Source organism: Phyllobates terribilis, unplaced genomic scaffold (assembly GCF_046119375.1).
Source record: "Phyllobates terribilis strain yellow unplaced genomic scaffold, ASM4611937v1 Scaffold_1__5_contigs__length_1240528914, whole genome shotgun sequence".
Lineage (NCBI taxonomy): Eukaryota > Metazoa > Chordata > Amphibia > Anura > Dendrobatidae > Phyllobates > Phyllobates terribilis.
The window spans coordinates 563780703-563805064 of NW_027362761.1; the positions used below are offsets into that span (position 1 = coordinate 563780703).

Sequence of the window (24362 nt, forward strand, 5' to 3'; positions counted from 1 at the left end):
TTTGCCACAGTTCATATGTTTTTTTTTCAATCTTCTAAAAAAAAAGTCAGTTCTGTAGATATGTAGCTGTCATTGCTGCTTCACCCCAATATTTTTCTGATAGTTTGGAATCTGTCAGCATACACCTTATCATTTCAGTCATTCTGTTTTTCCTTTCTGCTACTCCATTTTGTTCAGGTGTGTATGGAACAGTCTTTTGATGCTCTATACCATTTTTTCTTAAGTAGTTTTCTATTTGGTGTCCTGTGAATTCACCTCCATTATCACTTCTAATGACAATTGGCTTCCTCTGAAACTTGTTATTCGACTTTGTCATGTAGTCTACTAGTTTATTGAAAACTTTGTTTTTGTTCTTGATCAAGTATGTGACTGTGTATCTTGAGTAGTCATCTATAAAAGTCACCATATATCTATTGGCTCCTGATGTAGTCACTTTCATGGGTCCACATACGTCAGTATGAACCAAATGAAGTGGTCTTGTGCTTTTCGTTTCACTTTCCTTAGGAATACATATCCTTGTGGCTTTGGATTTTATACAACATTCACATCTTACGGTAATTGAGCAATCAGATATCAATAGATCCTTTGTCAATTCTTTCCTTTGTAGCTCCATTATACTTTCAGGATGTCTGTGTCCTAGACGTCTATGCCACATGTGAACACAATTCTTGTGATCATGTGTACACAACTTCATCTGTTCCTTTAATGTGTCTAGATGATATAATTGTTCATCTGCCTTGACATTGGTTATTACCTTGTTTCCTGCTAGTATTGTACACTCATCATCCTTGAATTTTACAGTAAGTCCTTTAGCTGTTAGACGTTTTACAGATAACAATCCTCCTTCTAATCCTGGAACATATAACACATCCTGTACAAGTATTTTTGAATCATGCCCAAACTTGTTAGAACAGTTTAGCATTCCTTGTCCAACACCTTCTGCAGTTATTTTGCTTCCATCTGCAAGATAAATGGCTTCCTTCTTATTTAAATTAAGTTCAGTAAAGAAATTTATATTACTTGTCATGTGACTTGTTGCTCCTGAGTCAATAAACCAATCCAACAATGATTTCTTATCAGTCACTTTAAATGTGCCATTCCAATTATTTTCACATGAATCAGAAATTGTGTTTTTCACCTTCTGTGTATTCTCTTTATGATGTAATTTCTGTTCTTCTGCTTTCCATATAGTACAGTCTTTTTTTAAATGTCCTTTTTTCTTTCATCTGAAACATTCTCTTGTCTCTTTATTATAGGGTCTTTTTGATTCTGTAGCTTTAAGAGCATTTCCATTATCTTTTTCAGTAGAAGAATCATTTGTTTGTTCTTTCCTTCTATGATATTCATCTATGAGTCTGGTCTTCACAAACTCTAATGTAATGTCTGTTTCAGGTCTTGTCTCTAGTGCATTTATCAAAGCAGTATATGAATCCGGTAAACTGCACAATAATATTGCTGCTACATGGCTTTCCTTAATATCTTCACCAATTGATCTCAGCTGTGATATCACTTCCATAATAGAGGATATATGATTCTGCATGTCATTGTCAGCACTTAGTCTCATATTGTAAAGTGTTACGCTCGCGCCCGGACTGACTGGCGTGAGCGTGATTAGTGATCCCACTGTACCATGAACCGAGGAGTGCCTGGAGGGGTGAAACTAAGTATCAACCCGATCTGACCAAGGTCGCACGGCGGCTTAGTCGACTCCGTGGACCAAGGAGGAACCGAGCAGAGGGACCAGGTGCGACTCCAGGTCAGACCCCGGTCAAAGTTTTTGACCCACACCGGGGAATGCAGAAACATGCAGGTTAGACTGGCTTACACGCAGGTGGGTATTGGCAAGTACAGCTGTTATGTAGACAGGTGGGTACTGGCAAGTACGGCTGGTATGCAGACAGGTGGGCACTGGCAAGCACGGCTGGTATGCAGACAGGTGGGCACTCGCAAGCACGGCTGGTATGCAGACAGGTGGGCACTGGCAAGCACGGCTGAAGTGCAGACCGGGAGGTACTAGCAGGCTGGCGCGCAGGCTGGATAGGGTCCAGTACAGACTGGGAGACAGGTACAGAGCCGCAGATGCGGTAGAAAAGCAGAGTAAAGCGAAACCGCCGGAGTGGAGGACAAGGCAGAGCAGAGAGGAACTGCTGGTGCGGTGAGCAAGCAGAGCGGAGTGAAAACCGCAGGTGCGGTGGGCAAGGCAGAGCAGAACCGCCGGAGCGGTGGGCAAGGCAGAGCAGAGAGAAACCGCTGGTGCAGTGAGCAAGGCAGAGCAGAGAGAAGCCGCCGGAGCAGTGGGCAAGTCAGAGCAGAGAGAAGCCGTCGGAGCGGTGGGTAAGTCAGAGCAGAGAGAAGCCGCAGGAGCGGTGGGTAAGGCAGAGCAGAGAGAAGCCGCCGGAGCGGTGGGCAAGGCAGAGCAGAGAGAAGCCGCCGGAGCGGTGGGCAAGGCAGAGCAGAGAGAAGCCGCTGGAGAGGTGGGCAAGGCAGAGCAGAGAGAAACAGCTGGTGCGGTGAGCAAGGCAGAGCAGAGAGAAGGTGCCGGAGTGGTGGGCAAGGCAGAGCAGAGAGAAGCCGCTGGAGCGGTGGGCAAGGCAGGGCAGAGAGAAGCAGCCGGAGCAGTGGGCAAGTCAGAGCAGAGAGAAGCCATCGGAGTGGTGGGTAAGTCAGAGCAGAGAGAAGCCGCCGGAGCGGTGGGTAAGGCAGAGCAGAGGGAAGCCACCGGAGTGGTGGGCAAGTCAGGGCAGAGAGAAACCGCCAGAGCGGTGGGTAAGGCAGAGCAGAGGGAAACCGCCGAAGCGGTGGGCAAGTCAGAGCAGAGAGAAACCACTGGAGCGGTGGGCAAGGCAGAGAGGACAGGGCTCTGTTCACATGGAACAGACTGGAAAATACAGGAAGATACGGAGGAAGGGAAAAGGGACAAGCAGAACCAGATACACACAAGGTACTTCCTATGAAGTAGCGAGTGGGCACAAAACTCACAAACAGAAGTACAGAGACAACGAGTTGGAGTTAGGTGCAAGTTCAGATACTGCAGGAAAAGGGAAGGTACGGACATAGAGACAAACAGGTAACAGGCTAGGATACAGTTCAGACAGGAACTGCTACTGCACAGAAATACAAGAACGAGCCTGGGTATACAGCCCCCAGAGATGGCGGAAACGGACAAGAAGTCACAGCTAACAGGTCTGGGTATGCAGCCCCCAGAAATGGCAGAAACAGACAAGAAGCAGAACTGGACCTGGCAACTTCAGAGACAAGGAGCACACTGAATGTTAGTGTTGCTCAGGCACCTCCTACTGGGTGGAGGGGGTTTAAATATCCAGAGACTCACAGCAATAGGCTGGAGACGCATTAGGGGTGCGCTCACAGCACCTATAAGAATCAGGAAGTAACCGGGCCGCCGCCCTAAGCAGACAGTCAAGAGACATGCACACAGCATGAACTGGAGCAAGATTTGCAGGCTGGACTGACAGGTAAGATTGCAGTCTTGCATAGTGGGAGGTGGTGCACTATGCAAGCACGCCACCAGGGATGTTACATAAAGCTTTCTTAGCAGAAATAACTTGTGATTATGCTGGGTCTTTCATGTAGCTTTCTTAGTGCTTCCCACATTCCCTTTGCTGTATCCTCATTCCTTATGTGGATTAATTGAGCATCATCCACTAATAGGGTGATGGTAGCTCTTGCTTGTCTATTTTTCTTATCCCATGTCTGATTATCCTCATCAGGTCTATCTGTAGTGATTACTTTCCTTAAATCATCTTTAGACAATAACATTTCTACTTTGAACTTCCATAACTGATAATTCTCATTATTCAGCTTAGCTACTGTGAGTTTTAGCTCTGTGCTACTTGTCATCTTTAACTTGTCTTACTTGTTTGGAGAGAATTGTACTGAAGAATTCTTCTGCATTCACCAGGGTCTTGCTGAGAGTTCCGGTGTCCTGGGTGTCTGGGGTCCTCGGTGCCTGGGCCCATAACCTGTTGCACAGCTTCTGGATACCCCAGTTGCAGTAGAAACTTCACAGAGCAGATTACATGGGATAACAAGCTTTTAGTTCTCAGAACATGAGGTAAAGGAAAAAACGCACAGTCACACAGTACTGCACCAGGAAGTAAGAACAAAACAGATAGCACAAGAGATACTTTTTTATTTTACAATACAGTAAACAAGTAAACTTTACACAACATCGCCATCTACTGTCAGATCAGCATAAAGTCCTCCTTCACACAAACAAAGAAGTCCACAACTGTTGCATACACCAACAGCCTGCATATCCTGTAGAGAGATATAGACCTGCCTGCACATCCTGTGGAGACATAAACCTGCCTGCACATCCTGTGGAGAGACATAGACCTGCCTTCACTTCCTGTAGAGAGACATAGACCTGCCTTCACGTCCTGTAGACAGACACAGACCTGTCTGCATATCCTGTAGAGAGACATAGACCCGATTGCACTTCTGCTAGAGACCTATAATTGTTTCCTATTATAAATAGAGATATAGGCCTGTCCCCATTTCCTTTAGAGAAACCAGTCCACATTTTGCATAATCCATCTTGGAGTCTCTGCTGCTAGAGACAGATTATACTTAACAACAGGCAATAGAAAGGAAGTTACGCAGAAGGGAGACATCTTTTGGCCAGAACTTTGGTGATTTTTTTGGAGTAAGACAAACCTAATTTAGAAATAAAGTTATTTGAAGATTGTATATTTTTTATATTATCTATTAAATGAGATCAAAGTTGTCTGAATGAGATGATTAACGTTGGGCCTGGGTCACATTGAGGCTACAGTATGGTTTGTGGAAAAAAAGTGAAAAGTCGTTTTGTATTTTTTTCTCTTGTGCTGAGACCAAGACTCCCTTTGAGGATGTGACAATCACCACCAGGGACAATGCAGTTCTCTCAGTGTATATCTATCACTCCAAGTGCAAGGAAAGTATCAGATCTGAAGAAATAAGAATATTCCTCCTGTGACGGAACAGAGTCCGGGCACATTAGTTGTTTGTGCCTTTACTAGCAGCATGTGATGACCTTTGTACATTGCCCTCAGAAGACATTACTACTACTACAGCTGACTCTAACAGAAGAGACATAATCACAGGTAAATATATAACATCCCATATAATCTACAGAAATATAACATCTTACATAGCGCAACTAGAAAATTATTATTAGTATTACGTCATTATTACTTTTACTCCGCCGGACCATATATATACTACTTCTGCTGCTACATCCACTCCTGTTATGTATGTGTTACTGTAAAAGTCAGAAGGCCGGTAAAACCTAGGATTTACCGGTCAATCTGGACATTTACTGAGGCCGTCGGTAAAAGCTCAAAATGAAAAGTAAAATTGGACTTTTACCTGTGAAGTCTTGGTAAATGTTAACATTTACCGTCGAGCGTGGTAAAAGTCAGATATATCAGGTGTGAAGATGGAACATCTGACTTTAACCAATCGCAGTTGGTAAATGTGCACATTAAAATGTAGCTGAGAAGGGTGTAATAAAAAGTGTAAGCCACCGCGGGAAAGGTGTCTGATTAGGCAGATACGGCGAGGAAATGGAGGACACAGTGTTCAAAGTTTTTATAAATGTAATAAGAGTAAATGGGGAAAATATGGTAATAACAATGAACAAAATCTGCTACCCTGTAAGGTATCTGCTACCCTGTAACGTATGTATGTTCTATATATACAGATGTCAATCCTGACTATCCTTAACGTATGTACGTTCTATATATACAGATGTCAATCCTGACTATCTTATGATTATTGTTCCGATCATGCAAAAAGTGCCCACTTCCAGCTATCATACAACCACTAACCCCACACTAAAATATGCAAAAGAGAACGTCCTATGAATCTTAGGGTATCAGTGTTCCGCAGCACCCTCTCACAAAAAGTTACAAGAAGTACACACGCTGCCGGTGTAGTAGTGTATAAATTGTCCTGTACTTAGCTTCCTGTAGAGCGCAGAGTCCAAAGTCTTTCCAAGGGCCCCTTGCAAGGTGGACGCTAACACCGCTCACACGATTTACCGTTGCCGCGCCAATGTGGTAGAACCAGAAGATATGCAGATAAACTCTGAGCCGGAGTTGCTGGGTGCCATGAACGGTTCCACCCGAGCACCGCAGTCTCTGATCAGGGGAATCGGAAGACAGCGCATTCCGAGAAAAGGCTGGAAGGAAACAGCGCAACAGCCCTGTCTGGGCTCAGTCTAGTCAGCACAGCACCAGTCCTCTCACTCTCCCTAAAATAGCTCCTGCCTCAAGTCCTAGTTTCCTGGGGTTCTCTTCTTAGATTGCTGCCCAATCACTGCCTGAAGAAAATCACTAACTCATCAATGGCAGTGTTAGACCAGTAGATGGTGCTGTTGTACAGTCTTTCACACAATGCTGAGTAACCCTATTACAAAAGAACATGGGATTCTTGCCAAGCAGTGTGGGTAAATGGGCGTACTTCCTGTTTGTGTCCTCATGCTGGACGACTGCCTGAGTGTTTTGCAAGCTGCACATACTGCTCAAAGCTGCATAGCCGACTGCCTGTCAAAGCTGCACAGGCACTAGCTGATTGTCAGATCATGAGTGAGGAAATGAAAGATCGTTTTTCGGAGCTCTTGAATGAAGTGGTGGAGAAAAAGCGAGATAATTTTTATCTCACAGACGATAAATACGAGAATATATTGAAAGAAGTGAAGGAGGCTAAGGTGGCGGTACCTAAACAGAGTATTCGCTACAGGCGTTTGAAGAGGTACGACATCATGACCGTCGGAAGTGATGAAAAGTTAATTGCACCAATCTTGTGTGAAAAAGACAACGTATTGCATTACGTTCGGTGTGCAGAACTCTTTAGTGTCATTCATAATGATCACATCAGTACCAGCCACGGAGGGCGGACCAGGATCCTAAAGGAGGTGAACCGTAAGTTCAAAAATGTCACAACGGAGTCAATAATTATTTATCTGCGACTCTGCCAGCCATGCCAGAAAAAACAGAAGATTACCAAAAAAGGCCTTGTTGTGAAACCCATCCTACACAGTGAAATGAATTCTCGTGCTCAAGTCGATCTCATTGACATGCAATCCAATTGTGATAATGATTTCAAGTTCATATTCGTCTATCAAGGCCACGTCACTAAATTTGTTCTTCTACGTGCTTTATGCACTAAAAGAGCAGAAGAGGTTGCGTACCACCTTCTTGACATTTTTTCCACTTTTGGTGCCCCGTGTATTCTGCATTCTGATAATGGGAGGGAATTTTGTAACAAGGTCATACAGAGTTTGTGCGCGATGTGGCCTGATATGAAAATAGTGTGACTTGCCCCCTGGGCCATGGGGCACCCGGAACCGGGCTTCAGTGTAACGATGGGGGTAGTAGTGGCGACCCGGTCCCGTGGCTCAGGGTGGTCAGACCAGTGGTAGTCTACTATGTGCTTTGCAATGTCCGACTACGCCACCCGTGGATTGCGGCTATTATGAACCGCCGCTGCAAGGCAGTCCCCTGAGGCTGATGGTGTGAGCAGCTGAGATCGTATAACTCCCCACGGGAAGAGTGTAGCTCCAGGGCAGTGTAGTAGATGGTGGGGGTGATGGTGCAGGGAGTCCCAGTACCGTTAGTGCTGGTGAAGTAAGAAGCACAAAGACAACATGTTGCAGTCCAGGGTCTTTTACTCACAGTTCGTATACTCCAAGCCACTTCGGTACCAGTAGTGACTGCCCAAGCCATGCTGTGTCCACCAGGCGAGGGGCTCGGTCAACCCCCAGGCAATTCAGGAGTATGGCACAGGACTCCCATCTATTCTTCCTCTGGCTCGTGCCCCACCAGTGACCAAGCTTTTGTCCAGCTGCCGCGGATCTATGCGGGTAAACGTGGGCCCCGTTTCCCGCTATCCTATATGGTGCCTTCCTAGCAAGGTTTAGCAGGGGGTCGCACCAAGTGATGACCACGACCTCCGGTTCTTGGCTGAGGATTATTTGCCTCCACCAACTTGGGATCCGGTACCCTTTTCTTGCCTGATCCGTCACCCGTAATTTCCTGGGTCCTTAGTGTCCCTTCTGCCTTCTTGTTTCTGAGCCCTTCTGTTTCTCTGTCACTCCTCCTCCTTTCCTGTTCCTTCTTCTCCTCCTTCCCTCGGCCTCTTCTCCAGGCCTACTTCTCCTTCTCCTCCCAGGCTCCGGCCTTCACCCTAGGCCTGCCTTAGAGCAGAGCTCCTACAGACCCTCCGCTCCCTGTCTTCTCCTCTCACTGACTAAACCCACAACTAAGATGGTGCCCACCTTTTATACCTCCCCTCTAGTGTGAGCTCAGGTGACCAGCACCCAATGAGCTCCTTCCTATGCTCAGAAACTGTCCCCTTCTGCTCCTACATCACTGGGTTTTCCTCCCCCCTCCCCACTCCAGCCAGGGACATGGTCTGTCGTGCCTGCATTACTGTTTAAATGGGAGCACCGTTGAGCTGTCCCCCGGAAATGGGGTGTGTGTGATGCATGCAGCTAACTGAGCCCTGGTCCATACTCCATCCTTACCCGGGAGTGGAATACCACACCTCTGGCAGAGGTGCAATACCCCTGTAGCGGCCGAACCCTCGGGGCGCTACAAGTGCATGGTAAACCAAGACACAGCCAGTCCCAAGGCTCCGTGGAAAGAGCAAATCAAGACACTGAAAACATGTTGTCAACGTGGATGGAAACAAATAAGACACCCAAGTGGTCTGAGGGCCTTCGCTTTGTACAAGCAATGAAAAATAGAGCATACCATGAGGGAATAAAATGCTCGCCCTATGAAGCTATGTTCGGAGTACCAATGCAGATGGGTCTAGCTACCTCCAAAATTCCTAGTGATGGGATCAGAAATCTCTCTTCAGAAGAAGATCTTGAAAAAATGTTTGTTGGTTTGCAAGAGGAACCTAGTGATCCGACATCACCAACAGAAGCCGAAGGGTCAGATGAATCTAACTTTCATCACACGTCAGCACCGACAGCAGCAGAAGCTTCGGATGAATCCAACTGTCATCAGCTGTTCACAACGGAAGGAGAAGCTTTGGACTTATCCAACTGTCTGCACACCTTAACAGCATATGAAACTCCACCAATTTTGCCATCCAAGAATAATGAAGACCTAAAAGAAAAAAGTGTCGAGTCAAAGTCTTCTAAGAAAGATGGAGAACTTCATGATGATCAGCAACCTGACGTTTTGATTTCGCATACAATCAATAGAAGAATTGGTGCGGTCAGAAGAGTTCGAAAAGCTGCAAGAGAAGGACTGGAAACACAGGCCAAGAAAATGTTGAAATGTTCCAGTCAAAAATTACCCGAACCTAACATTGGACAGAACATCAGAATCAGAATTCCAGACGTCGACCGTTCAAAAATGGATCCTAAGTCGATCATTGCGATTATTATAAAAAAAGATGACTTCTACCAAGTGGGGACTACCGCGGGGATCCTAAATGCAGTAGGAACTCCCCTCTGGCCGGACCCCCCTTCTCTGCCACTTAAAGATCACTACTTACCGGAGGCTACCAGAGGCTTCCCAGGTCTCGTCGGCCGGCCGCATCCTCCTTCTTCCGGGTCACATGACTGCATACGTCACCACGAAAGTGACAGGTGCATAAGTCATGTGACACGAGTTGTGTCACATGACTTACGCATGCGTCACTTGCGTGGTGACGTATGCAGTCATGTGACCCGGAAGGAGAACGCGGACGACGAGACCTGGGAAACCTCCGGTAAGTAGCAATTTAGCTTTATACCTGTCTGCCCTGCACACTCGCACCATCCATGCCTTCCGATGATGCATGAAACATGCATTATCAGTAGGCACGGATATATCCGACAGATATCGGGATTATCTGTATCCATACAGCCCGTTATCCGCTCGGATAACGGGTCTAGACGGATCTATCCGCTTATCCCTAGTCACAATTACAGAATTACATAGTTTTGAAGTTGCGTTATTCTTGTATTTGCGTTAATTTGACATTTTTGAGAAGTATTTTCCTACATAAATGTTTTCTATTTGCATTTTCCTATTTGTATTCGTTCATTTGCATTTGCATTTTGAAGAATAAAAATATTTCTAACGATTAAGGCCTTCATCAGAGTCGGAAATTGCGTTTAGTTAACTTTTACCACCATCATCTGCTGGTAAGAGTCAGAATTCTGTGACTCAGTTACTTTTACCAACACATGCTGGTAAATGTAAAGATTTACCAATTCGCCCAGGTAAAAGTCCAAAATCGTTCGTTTATATGGAATACATCTGACTTTTACCAACGCTGTTGAGAAATGTTAAGATTTACCAAGACTTCACCGGTAAAAGTCCAATTTTACTTTTCATTTTGAGCTTTTACCGACGGCCTCGGTAAATGTCCAGATTGACCGGTAAATCCTAGGTTTTACCGGCCTTCTGACTTTTACAGTAACATATGTACTGCTTGTATAACCATCACTATTTTTATTTTGCTATTAGTTTTAACCCTTTCGCAACACACATTGTACATTTTTGACGGAAGTGTGCGACCACTATATATAGTATGGAAGGCGGAGGCTGAGTATTGGGCGGAAAGACAACTGTGTTATACAGCTGGCACCTGAGAATAACTGCTCAGCTCCAATCACAACAGTTTTAATCTCTGAGATGCGGCTGTATATATATATATAGTGTATATATATATGTGGTATCCCACAAAGTGGCCATTTCTATGGGATACCGGATATATAGTGTGTTTCATATAAATGCTGTGTTTTTTGTGTGTAAACTGTGCATTTTAAATACATTGTGAGACCTGCTGACAGGCAGCACAAAAAGGGTTAATCTCTCTCTCATAGGCTTGATCATGTGACCCAGCTCTGTTTAATATGCAGAAGCTTTTGGAAAAACACCTCTGGGCAGTCACCCAATGACATGCAAACAGCATGGATTTATATAGTGTGACCGTAAAAGAATGTTTAAAAAAAAAATAAATAAACCTATACTTGCCTTCCGATGGCCCGGCGTGTGTAGCTGCGCTCCTTCCTGCCTGCCAACTGATCGCGGGACACTGCACTGAAGGGCCTGCGGTCACATGACTGTGACGTCACCGCAGGTCCTTCAGTCTGCTGGCAAGCATAGGGAAGGAGACCGGGGGCTGTCGGAAGGTAAATATAAGCTTTATTTTTTATTTTATTCTTTTTTTTACAGGTACAATGGTACCCAGGTCTGGATGAGAGTCTTCTCTCCTCCAGACTTGGGTACCATCCGCGCATTGCAACGCATATAATCCGTGAGTACAAATGTACTGACACGGATTATGTGCGTCTCAATGCAAGTCAATGGCGGCGATTACGCCGCGCTTCCGCAAAATTAATGAACATGCTGCGGATTTTTGAGCGCATCATAAACGCTGCGGAAAAATCCGCAGCATGGGCATAGAAAGTGCGGAATTGCATAGGGGACCATGGCAGAAGGCTTACCATGCGTTTATCATGCGTTTACGCTGCGGAAATTTCCGCACCAAAAACGCATGAAATACACATCGTGGGCACACAGCCTTAAGTTTTATTTACCGGTAATTTTATTAAAGGACACGCTAGCATAACAGTGTGTAATTTGAGAAGAGAGGACTCTTCTACTGACAGAAAACTGGCCACAGCGAGATACATTGTATACTGCGAGGAGTACAGCACCCTGCCATACACCACATGAGATTACTATATATATATATATATATATATATATATATATATATATATATATATATATATACGCACCCACCCATGCATGTATAAAAAAAACTAAAATAATCCAGCTAAAAAAAAAAACATGATAGGTATCGCCATTAAAGTCCATTCAATTTTTTGTTAGATATTTTTTTTTTAATCACGAAAATAAATAATGATAATAATATAAAAATACAAGTTTAGTATCGACTTAATCATGCTGCGAGTAAGTTCACATGAACGTAAAAAAAACGTTCAGAGTTTCATCCAGAAAAGTAGGACAATTTTTTTCATTCATCATCCGTATACAATATATTTTTTTTTACAGAAGCAGCTATTAATCTTTTACAGGACCATTTACAGTTTCCTACATTACAGAATTGTAATGTATCCATAAAAATCGGAGCTTTACTGCAGCTCCGTATGACATCCGTTTTTGTATTTTTTAGAGAACCCATAGACTTGAATGGGCGACACTCATCTAATTTACGCGAGGAAACTAGCCTATGCTGCCATTTTTTTTCAAACGCAGATTCGGTCAGTGAAAAAAAATTACTCATCTGCACTGCTAAATTGAATAACATTGCACCAAGTGTAAAAACAAAACCATGTTCAGACACAAATGCACAAACAGGATGCAGCATGTCCCCCATGATAAAGGTTGGGGGCAGCACAGGTGCAAAATACTAATAAAACAACCACTTACTGACCCACCAAACATCCGTGGGGCGGCTGCCTAGTATTCTAATTGCATACTGGCTGCATAGGGCGTCATTCACACTGTTACGTGAGATGTTGTTTTATTAGTATTTTGCACCTGTGGCCCCGTCTTTATCATTGGGGACCTGCTGCATCCTGTTGAGAATTTGTGTCTGGACATGGTATTGCAAGTATGGCAGCTAGTTCTCTTTCAGTGATGTTTTTATTCATTTTTAGTCCTTTTTTTCAGTGCATTGGCGCTGTGGCGGTGGTTGGCGCAGGGCTCCACTCCCGTTCAGGTAGAAAATGTTAAGACCCACTACGAGGTTTGCCGTGACGTGGCAGTGGGCTTCATACAGTCTGATCAGAATGTTAAACTAAGAACCTCATGTTCAGTTATATAAATTTTTTCCGAGAGGCATTAGATCAAATGTATGATTTTTGGAGGTGCGGTCCATGCTCCTTTTTTTGCATTGCATATTCTTTCCCCTTTCTTGGACCAGCACTCCTCCCATTTGACACAGGTGATTTTAATTAGCAGGAGACTGCAAAGAGGGTCTAGCCTATTTTTGCTCTCATTTTAGAGCTTGAGGAAGGTGAGTTACAATGCTCCTTTCTTATGGTGTTGGTGCAGTGTGTCGGCCATTGTTGCTGTGGTTTTGTGCTTGTGGGGCGGCGTGGCCTGGAGTCATGGGGACTCGGTCTTGCAGCATGGGCGCTGTGAGGCACCAGGCTGCCCACCCTGCTGGTGCATTGTTGCTGTGGCGGTGGCTGGCGCACGGCTCCGCTACCGGTCAGGCAGGAAACGTTAGGACCCACTATGCGGTTTGCCGTGACGTGGCAGTGGGCTTCATACAGTCTGATCAGAATGTTAAACTAAGAATCTCATGTTCAATTATATATATTTTTGCCGAGAGGCATTAGATCAAATGTATGATTTTTGGAGGTGCGGTCCATGCTCCTTTTTTTTTTTTTTTTTTTTTGCATTGCAAAATACTAATAAAACAACCACTTACTGACCCACCAAACATCCGTGGGGTGGCGGCCTAGTATTCTAATTGCATACTGGCTGCATAGGGCGTCATTCACACCGTTACGTGAGATGTTGTTTTATTAGTATTTTGCACCTGTGGCCCCGCCTTTATCATGGGGGACCTGCTGCATCCTGTTGAGAATTTGTGTCTGGTATTGCAAGTTTGGCGGCTAGTTCTCTCTTTCAGTGATGTTTTTATTCATTTTTGGTCCTTTTTTTCAGTGGACCCATGACGTGAGTTGCGAGCTTGTGTATTTTGGCCAAAGTATTGAACAATGCCTTATATATTATATACATATTTTTGCATGCAGGGTGCAGGCCATAATGTGAGGTGTCTGGCCTGTGGGTGCACATATGGTATAGGCAGCCCACCTGATGTTATGATAGGGGTGTTGCTAATAGGCTGCTACATGGACATAGGTGCATCTCACGTTATGGTGGGAATGGCGCCCTATACAGCCTGTGTGCAATTAGAATACTAGGCAGCCGCCCCATGGATGTTAGTGGGGTAGTAAGTGCTTTTTTTTTTATTAGTATTTTTCCCTAGTGCTGCCCCGCTTTTATCATGGGGGACCTGATGCATCCTGTTTTGCATTTGTGTCTAGACATAGTATTGCAAGTATGGCTGCTATTTCACTCTTTCAGTGATGGTTTTATTTATTTTGACAACTTATATATCAAAAAATAAGCACTTATATGGTTATGTAGACAGGAAAAAAAAAGAGATCCAATTTACCTCTTGAAAGGCAAGGAGAGAATAAAATGAGAAGTGCAAAAATGAAAAATTGTTGTGTGGCACCCCTGTGGGTCCAGTTGCCACAGAGGTACTGCATCTCACCCAGAGGTGTGGTACCCCACTCTCAGGTAAGGATGGAGTACTACCCGGGACCCACCCACCCACATCCAACACTACACCATTCTAGACCAGCAGGTGGGGCAAGATGCACTTGGTCACTGCTGAGCCCTGTCCCTGGCTGGAAGGGGGGGAACCAAAAGAGAGGGAACCATGTAGTGGGTGTGGGTGGAGGAAGAAAGGAAAAGTATAAAAAGAAGGGTAGAAAGTTCTAGAAGGAGTCAGATACTAGGAGAGAGAGAGTAAGGGAAGACCGAGGAGGAGTAGGGCCCAGGAGGAGGAAAGTGAGAAGAGAAGACGGGAGCAGTGCAGAAGGGCTCCAGAGAGACAGAGGGGATCCCAGGGTCACGGTGAGTGCGGAGGCCACCCGTGCGACCGAATTCACGCCGACTTGGAGGGGTCAGGCCGCAGTAGGGGACCAGCCCCAGCCTAGTGGAGTACTTTAGAGCTCAGCTAGCAAAGCGGAGGTTGCAGCATTTCAGGAGCTGTGACCACAATCCACACTTAATCGCCAAAAAGGTGGCCATATAGGGCCAAGGGGACATTGTGGACGTCGCCTGACGAGGCCCGCGGCCACTGGCTTGGGACACTGGGTGGGAGGCGCAGGGCAGGAGGGCGAGAGCCAGCGCAGTGAGACGACCTGGAGAGGTACATAGAATGGGGTCCCATCCAAGTGCTCCTGAGATACTTGAGAGTTTGCTGGATCACCTCCCCGGAGGACACAGGACGACGTGGGCGGTTATAACCGGCTGCAGCGGTAACCTGGAACTGCCTAAGAGCGATGAGTAAAGCCTGAAGACTGCACCTCACTGTGTCCTTGACTCATTACTGCTTCACCTGCCCTGCTCGACACTGCACCAACAACATCTACCTCATAAAATCATCTATATTGCCCTGGAGCTTAGCTCTGCCTGTGGAGAGCTGAACCAACTCTGCAGCGTCACCATTGGCTCCAGAGGATCTGCACCGCAGCGGCGGCTCCATATAGCACATACCACTGGTGGCGTCACGAACATTTTCCCAAAACACTTTATTTTCACCAAATTGACTTTTCCCCATTTAACTGTCCTTTATTTGACCGCCCGGGGCCACGGACTGGGTCACTGCCACCATGACATCCCCAGCACCGACCGGCCGGGCTACCGAGTACCCCACGGCCCCAGGGGGCGCGTCAGTTGCATCTCTAAGGAGTTGAAAATTAAATTTATCCACAGCATATGTGAAAAATAGATTTCTGGGGATTCCATCTACTGTATCTATCATTTTTTTTTTTTAGTGAGGCGCACAGTATTGTTATTTGTGGCTCTCGCGCTCTTTTGTAATGTGTTTATGTCCCTTTAATATAAGTTGCAGCTGTGCATGGTGTTATGAGAGCTGTGGGTTGAATCTCCTCCACTCCCTCTTCAGATCTCCTCCTCCTTCACCACCCTCTGACATTCTGTCTGTTTCGCTGCAGCTCTGGCTTGTGGACGGACATATTCTGCTATCCCAGAGATACGTGATCTGTACATTATCTCCTGAGCAGATCCCTATAAAGTCTGCTGCAGGAATATTGCATCTGGATCCAGAATACTGCAAGGTCAGACCCAGATCTACGTTTTATACTTTTATCCCGTGTCCGTACTACAGCATGTACGGTAGCCAGATCCATGATGTTTGTTGTATTCCTTAAAGGGAAACTGGCACTGTGGGTTAATCTGCAGGTTGTAGAATTACAAACGTACTAAAAGTGCGGCTACCAGAAGACATCTAATGGTGTGGCACATCTGTGCAGAGCGAGCTGTCAATCAAAGTGCCAAAGCATGCTTACAGCCGCCCCACACAGTAAGGGTATGTGTGCCCAATCAGGAATTGCTTGCAAAAATTTCTGCAGAGGTTCTGTACCTCTTGGCAGAAAAACGCTGTGGAAAATCTACAGAGATTTCACCTGCGGATTTGCCATGCATTTTTTCCAATGCATTGTATAGGAAAAGCGCAGGCAAAAACGAACAAAGAATGGACATGCTGCTTCTATTAACGCACATGAAATTCTGTAAGGAAAAATCCTGATCATGTGCACAGATCTTGCAAAATCTCATTGAAAATGCTGGGATAAAGTTCGCAATGCGTTTTTGGGGCCAATTTCACGCGGATTTACTGCATAAAAAAACACACATACCCTAAAGAGAGTGATGACCGTATTCGCTCTGTGCCCAATGACTGAAAGACGGTGACTCCTGGGAAGAAAAAAGTTAATTTTCTTCTACTAACCGCACTTTCAGTAAAGCGGCCGGACAGTATTGGAACATTATTTACCTGCAGATTAATGTTGTATGTCCGCCACTCAGTATAGTGAGGCAGGGCAAAGTAACAGGAGTTCTTTGGAATCTTGAAGGGATTTCCATCAGGGCTTCCATTAACCAGAATCTTTCACAGTTATGTGATGTAAAAGGCTCCAGGCACGCAGCTCCAGGCGGAGGTTAATCATTAGATTTGAATCCAGCTTCTTTCCATCACATAGGATCACTCCATACACAATGTCCATACTTAGTGCAGTGCACAGTACCTTCTTATGCGGTGTGGTGGTTGTGTGGGGGGGCCCTTGGACATTTCTATCAAACTTCTCCTATTGCATAACATAGTTCTCTCCACTTCTGACAATAGCTAATCTACACTAGCTGGCCAGCTAGGTTGGTTAAGCCTCTCCATTAGTCCTGTGTCCTGACCTGCATCTCTCTTCAGATACCCAGCACACACACTAACATCTCCCAGTATTCCCTGGGGCAGTACTGACCACTGCCTGTCTACTGAAACTACTTTAACCCCTCTAGTTGCTGGATGATTCTAAATCATTAGTGCAGCGTCTACTTGTCACATTCACCCTGTATCTGCAATTAAATAGTGCTTTATATCATTTTATTCTCTGGTTACACAAAGGTTAAAGTAAAAGACCCACTGGTTTCTTGTTCCTAAAGACTAAAGGATAGTAACACACCAAATCTGATATACATCACATAGGAAACACTGGGGATCTAGCATTTACATCACATAGACACCCAGGAAGGTGTATGTATATATATCACATAGGAGACATTGGGGCTTGTGTATATATATCATATAGAAAACACCGGTGATGGAACATTTACATCACATAGGAGACACTCAAGAAGGTGTATATATATATCACATAGGAGATGCTGCGGATGACGCATATACATCGCATAAGAGACACTGGGGCTGGTGCATATACATCACATTGTAGGCACTGGGGCTGCATCACACAGGAGACATCACATAGGAGACACTGAGGATAGTGCATATACATCACATAAGAGACACCAAGGCTGAAACATATACATTACATAGGAGACACTGAGGAAGGTATAGATCCTGGGGCTGGAGCATGAACATCACATAGGAGACACTCTGGCTGCTGCTTTCATTATCAGGAATGAAGTGCAAGGAACACTAACTCCGCCCTCAAAGAACGTCTTGATGCTGGCACTAGCAAGCGTCAGGGCATTATCCCTCATTGCATGTGTGTATGTGCTCGCAGTCTAGGAAGGAAGTAAAGACCAGCGGCCAGCAAAACTGGGCTGCCCGATCAAGCACACAAGTCCCTGGAAATCTGCTGTCGGGGGGGGTGACATTGTAAATGTCCCGTGGGACAGAGGTTCCCCCCCAATCCTACTCTAGGGATACCATTTTTTGTGTGTCTGCTTGCTGTGTGAATGTTTTTGTTTACAAATCACTGATCGATCGCCTCCTCGATCTATGGTCTGGCATGATTTTCCATTAACGAGATGCAGATCTGTTATTTGCATGAATGACTTTTCAACTACAGCACACTATAACAATCCAAAAAATCTAAACACGACAAAGCAAGGAATTTGCTCACAAATAGTTTGCAATCCAAATATGTTCGTGTACCCCACTCACTTCTGGGTTCTTGTGTACTGCTTCTCCATTAAACCTCCTTGTGATGTTCATCCGTCCTCCTCAACAACGAGCTGTAAGATCCGTACCTTATTCACATACTTTGGTTTCCAAAGCGGTAGTGCAAACTGCCATGATAACATTGAGCATGTACGATGCAAACTCAATAGTATAGCTCCCATACATGCTCAGTGGAATGGGCCTGCATGGAGATTTCCTGGGAAGCCAGAGACCAATAGTGTCCTCTCTGATGGATTGGGCAGGCTGGAACACTTGCAAAAAGGTAGAGTAGCCATTTCCAGGGCTGGCTAGGATGTTGCTAGAAATTAGTAGACATGTAGTCAGTGCTCACCAGAAAAATTGCAATTGCAGCATGGCATGAAAGGAGTTCATGCCTGAGGAGCAGAGTATGACACACGAAGGCTCCAAAATGGAAAGAAGGGTATGTGGGCAGCTTTACAATAAAGCAATTAAGGCATTACAACTTTTTTTTCGTTATTTTTTTTTTTTATTTTTTTAAATAGAAAGGTGATGGAAAAGCTCATTAAATTGTAGTTTATATCTACTTTTTGCCATGACTTCAGAACTTAAAGACATTGTCCAAAACTCAAAGCAAAGCCACAATAAGAGGAATTAAAAATTCTCCCAAGATTCAAGAAAAAAAAACACCAAAAGAGGCAAGAGTGTTTACCTGCCAGATCTCAGAACTATTGCACTCGGGATGCAGCAAACCCATATAATAAAGATGGCGGCAACACAGGTGCAAAATACTGATGAGACAATTACTCACAGCCTACCATTTCATGGAAAGGGTGATTATTTAGTATTAAAATTGCACACAAAAAGGCTTGTATAGGGCGCTGTTCACAATACCAGCAGAAATGGGCCTGGCAGTACCCTGAAATAAAAAAAAGTGCAAAAATACATATATACAGTATATAATATATGAGGTATTAGTTGATATTTTGGCCAAAATACGCAAGCTCGCAACCTGCGTCAAGGGTCCTCATTACTTGTGAGTGCTGGCATTGTAAACTAGGGTCTCTGTTCTCATGGAGTGCTCTTAGATCGTACCGGGCAGCCCACCTAATCTAATAGTATGGGCGTAACTAATAGGCTGTAAGCCAGACACTATGCACTACATGTGTGTGACCAGCGCCCTATACAAACCTTTTTGTGTGCAATTTTAATACTAAGCAATCGCCCCCTCCATGAATTGGTAGGCTGAGAGTGGTTGTCTCAACAGTATTTTGTACCTGTGTTGCCACCATCTTTATTATATGGTTTTGCTGCATCCTGCGTGCATTAGTTTTGAGATCTGGCTGGTAAACACTCTTGCCTTTTTTGCTGTGTCTTAACCCCTTTACCCCCCAAGGTGGTTTGCACGTTAATGACCAGGCCAATTTTTACAATTCTGTCCGTCACTTTATGAGGTAATTACTCTGGAACGCTTCAACTGATCCCACTAATTCTGAGATAGTTTTTTTGTGACATGTTGTGCTTCATGATTGTGATAAAACTTCTTCGATATCACTTGCATTTATTTGTGAAAAAAATGGAAATTTGGTGAAAATTTCACAATTTTCAAACTCTGAATTTTCATGCCCTTAAATCAGAGAGATATGTCACACAAAATAGTTAATAAATAACATTTCCCACATGTTTACTTTACATCGGTACAATTTTGGAACCAAAATTTATTTTTTTTTGTTAGGGAGCTATAAGGGTTAAAAGTTGAGGCGATTTCAAATTTTTCCAACAAAATTTACAAAACCATTTTTTTAGGGACCACATCACATTTGAAGTGACTTTGCAGGACCTTTATGACAGAAAATACCCAAAAGTGACACCATTCTAAAAATTGCACCCCGCAAGGTGCTCAAAACCACATTCAAGAACTTTATTACCCCTTCAGGTGCTTCACAGGAATTTTTGGAATGTGGAAGAAAAAAATTAACTTAACTTTTTTCACAAAAATGTTACTTTAGACCCCAATTTTTTTTTTATTTTCGCAAGGGTATCATTAAAAATTGGACCCTAAAATTTGTTGTACATTTCCTCCTGAGCACGCCAATGCCCCATATGTGGGGGAAAACCACTGTTTGGGCGCACGGCAGAGTTCGGAAGGGAAGGAGCACCATTTGACTTTTTGAATGTAAAATTTGCTTAAATAATTAGCGGACGCCATGTTGCGTTTGGGGAGCCCCTGATGTGCCCAAACAGTGGAAACCCCCCACAAATTACACCATTTTAGAAACTAGACCCCTCAGGGAACTTATCTAGATGTATGGTGAGCACCCTGAACCCCCAGGTGCTTCACAGAAGTTTATAACGCTGAGCCGTAAAAATAAAATTTTCACATTTTTCCCACAAAAAAAAATGTTTTTCAGCCCCCAATTTTGCATTTTCATAAGGGTAACAGGGGAAATTGTGCCATACCATTTGTTGTGCAATTTCTCCTGAGTAAGCAGATACCCCATATGTGGGGGAAAACCACTGTTTGGGCTACGGCAGGGTTCGGAAGGGAAGGAGAGCCATTTGACTTTTTGAATGTAAAATTTGCTTAAATAATTAGCGGATGCCATGTTGCGTTTGGAGAGCCCCTGACGCGTCTAAACAGTGGAAACCGCCCCCAGAAGTGACTCCATTTTGGAAACTAGACCCCTCAAGGATTTTATCAAGGGGTATAGTGAACATTTTGAACCCAGAGGTACGACACAAAATTTGATAACGTTAAGTCATCGTATTGAATAAGTTGTCATTAGTCTTGAGCGCAAGTTCTCGCTACTTGGGTATGCACCAAGTATCTCAGGTGCTCAAGTGACATGCTCGAGTCCCCGCCCCGCATGTTTCACGGTTATTAGACACCCCAAAAAAAAAACATGCGGGGATCGCTCGTGCATGGCAGGCAATCCCCACAAGGTTTTTTTGGCTGTATAACAGCTGCAAAACATAGGGGGGCGGAGACTCGAGCACCCGCGATACTTGGTGCATGCCCGAGCACCAGATGCAAACTCAAGTAGCGAGCACTTGCGCTCAAAACTATTCGCCATATTGTTGTCTTTTTTTTTTTTTTCCTTTTACTTTTGTAAAAATCCCAACCCCAACACAACCCTAACCCTAACCTTAGAGTTTATTTTTTACGCCATTCCTCGTGCGGTATAAGTGATTAGATGACTTTATTGTTCGGGTCGGTGTGATTACAGCGACACCAGATTCATATTGGTTTTTTATGATTGACAGCTGTCACACACTAAAAGACACATTGGTACCATTTTCGGCCACGTGCCATTTTTTGATTGCTTTCTATTCCGATTTTCGGGAGGCAGAATAAACAAAAACCAACATTCCGGAATTGTGTTTTTGTTTTTTTTAAATGCTGTTCCTCGTGAGGTAAAATTGATAAGGCAGCTTTATTCTTTGGGTCAGTACGTTTACAGCGGTACCACATTTATATAGTTTTTTTTTTATGTTTTGGCGCCTTTTACACAATAAAAACTATTTTAGGCTGTGTACCCCTGATGCGTTTTTTAAGCGTTTCCGCAGCGGGAAAAACGCTGCAGAAGGCTTAAACGCATGGTAAAACGCCTGCCATGTTCCCCAATGGTAATCCGCATGCACATGCTGCGGAAATTTACGCTGCGGGTTATCATTGCGGAAAAAAACGCAGCACTACCAATTATTTTGCGGAAGCGCTGCGTTTTTGCCGCCATTGACTTGCATTGAATCGCTTGGATTCCGCATCACTGTATATGTAGATGCGCATTCCACGCATTTCAATGTGTGGATGGTACCCGGGTGTGGAGAAGAGGAGACTCTCCTCTGGACCCGGGTACCATAGAACCTGTAAAAAAAAAAAAAGAATACAATAAAAAATAAATATTTATATTTACCTTCTGATGGCCCCCCGCTACGCTCATCCTCCCTTGCCGGCAGATCGCGGTGGACTGAAGGACCTGCGCTGACGTCATTTAGTCATGTGACGGCAGGTCCTTCAGTACAGTATACCGCAATCTGCCGACAGCCAGGACGGAGCGAAGCAAGACTCCGGGGGCCATCAGAAGGTAAGTATAGATTTATTTTTTATTTTTTTACCATTCTTTTACGGTCACACTATATAAATCCATGCCGGTTGCATGGATTTATATGCTTTCGATCGCAGCATTGTTACAGGGATTAATGTGCCAGCAGCGGTGGGGGACCGCTTCTGGCACATGGCACCGGGTGTCAGCTGTGACAATCAGCTGACACCCGGCAGTGATCGCCCCGCACCGCTGGTGTAATAGTAGGTCAGAAAAGGGTTAAAGAAGTTGTCCACTACTTTGACATTGATGGACTATCCTTAGGATAGGTAATCAATGTATTATCGGCTGGGGCCAATCAGCTGTTATCAGTGGCGGAAGTACTTACTTTCCTATGTGGCCATCTTCTTGTAGTGGCTGCTGCAGAGTACTGCACATCCACCTCCGATTTAAAACAATAGGAGGTGGATGTGTAGTACCCTGCGGCAGCCACTATAAGTAGACGGCCAGCTCGGTAAGTACTTCCAGCCGGCCAACACCGATAACAGCTGATTGGCGGAGGTGCCGGAACCCAGCCGATCAGACATTGATGACCTATCCTAAGAGTAGTGGACAACCTCTTTAACGCTTACATTAAATGACTGCATATATCAGATAACCCACATACAGATATGAATATTTTTAAAATTAAAAGATCTAGCCAGGGACTATAGCGAGAGCCTAGACTAGTCTGGCCCCATCCCCAGCCAGCTTTTCCCTGATACCTGTCAGTCACCTCGATCAGCACAAGACTAGTCTGGTCTCTGGGGATAGTCCCCAGTCAAATCTTTAATGTACATATTCTCTGTAACTCCGGAGAGTCAATCATGTAGTCAGGCTCTCATTCATGAATCAGATAAAGTATCCCTTTTAATGATCACTTATCACACATAAGTAGTGGCAACTTTTTACTTTTTCTTTTTTTGGCCAAGGCTCTTCAGGATTTTCAGCCTCAAGCGGCTACTTAGATCATATGACTCATCTCGTTAAAACACTTTTGTCTAATTCTCCCATCCCTCCATTAGCATTTTTACAAGATTTTACATGCATAACAGTCAATCAAAGTGATACGTTTTCTGCCAGAAGTGTTCACAATTTTCCAGCTGGCAAGGACACTGCATCATAATTGTAAAATTTCTTCAGGTTTCTCATCCAAGATGCAAGAAACAGTCCATTCCTATTTTACAGTAACATTGCACTTATTACGACCAAGAAATATAGTCATGGACATAATGAAAGTGCAGATTACATCTGCATCAGGAGTGTTGCTCACAGCCTTCATGGCAGATGCACATTTGATAGAAAAGATAACAGTGCATTCAATGGTATTTCTCCCATTGAAAGCTGTGTCCATCATGAATCTGGACTTTTGAAAGGCGTAAGATACAGTGCCACATAAAAGGTTGGTACATAAAATTAGGGAAGTGGGACCAGGGGAAAATATGTATAACTGGGTTAACAACTGGCACAGTGATAGGAAACAGAGGATTGTTATTAATGGAACACACCATTAATTGGGTCACAGTTGTCAAGTATCACAAGGTCAGTATTGGGTCCTCTTCTTTTTAACATGTTTAATAATGACCTGGCAGAGATAATGCAGAGTAGAATTTCAATATTTGCAGATGATACTAAACTCTGCAAGGTAATCTACACAGAGGAGCATAGTTTAATATTACAGAGGGATTGATGTAAGCTGGATGGTTGGGCTGAGAATTGGCAATTAAAGTTTAGTGTACATAAAATGTATACTTATTTACAGGGATGTACATAGAAATCATGGGGCCCCATAGCTGAAGTTCTAATTGGGGGGGGGGCCCCCCCCAAAAAAAATAAACAAATATTTGTGTGTGTCACAGAAGAGTGAATCTCACAATTTTCCAGCCTTTACTTAGTAATTTTCCTCCTGCTGAAGTCCTAGATTCCTCTTTCATAGCCCAATAAAGTATGATGCCAATAAAAGTGCCCCCCAAACACAGTATGATACCCCTATGGTGCATTCCTCCACATGCACAGTATAATGACCCTATTGTACCCCACTTCAATTGCCCCACATAGCCCTCAAAATATTATAATGGCCCCACATAGCCTTCCATA

At 44.3% G+C, this 24362-nt stretch overlaps 1 protein-coding gene across 2 annotated transcripts in view; it reads left to right on the top strand.

Moving 5' to 3' along the window:
• Positions 1-5022: 5022 nt before the first annotated feature.
• The window catches only part of LOC141270551 (acyl-coenzyme A amino acid N-acyltransferase 1-like), a 30471-nt gene continuing 11131 nt past the window's right edge, over positions 5023-24362 (top strand). Inside the window, exon 1 of one of the 2 annotated variants that reach the window (XM_073680624.1) lies at positions 5023-5105. The gene's annotated coding sequence lies outside the window, so the exon portion shown is untranslated. Of the gene's footprint in view, positions 5106-15696; positions 15869-24362 lie in introns of those variants that run through there. The other variant, XM_073680614.1, reaches the window with a different exon arrangement.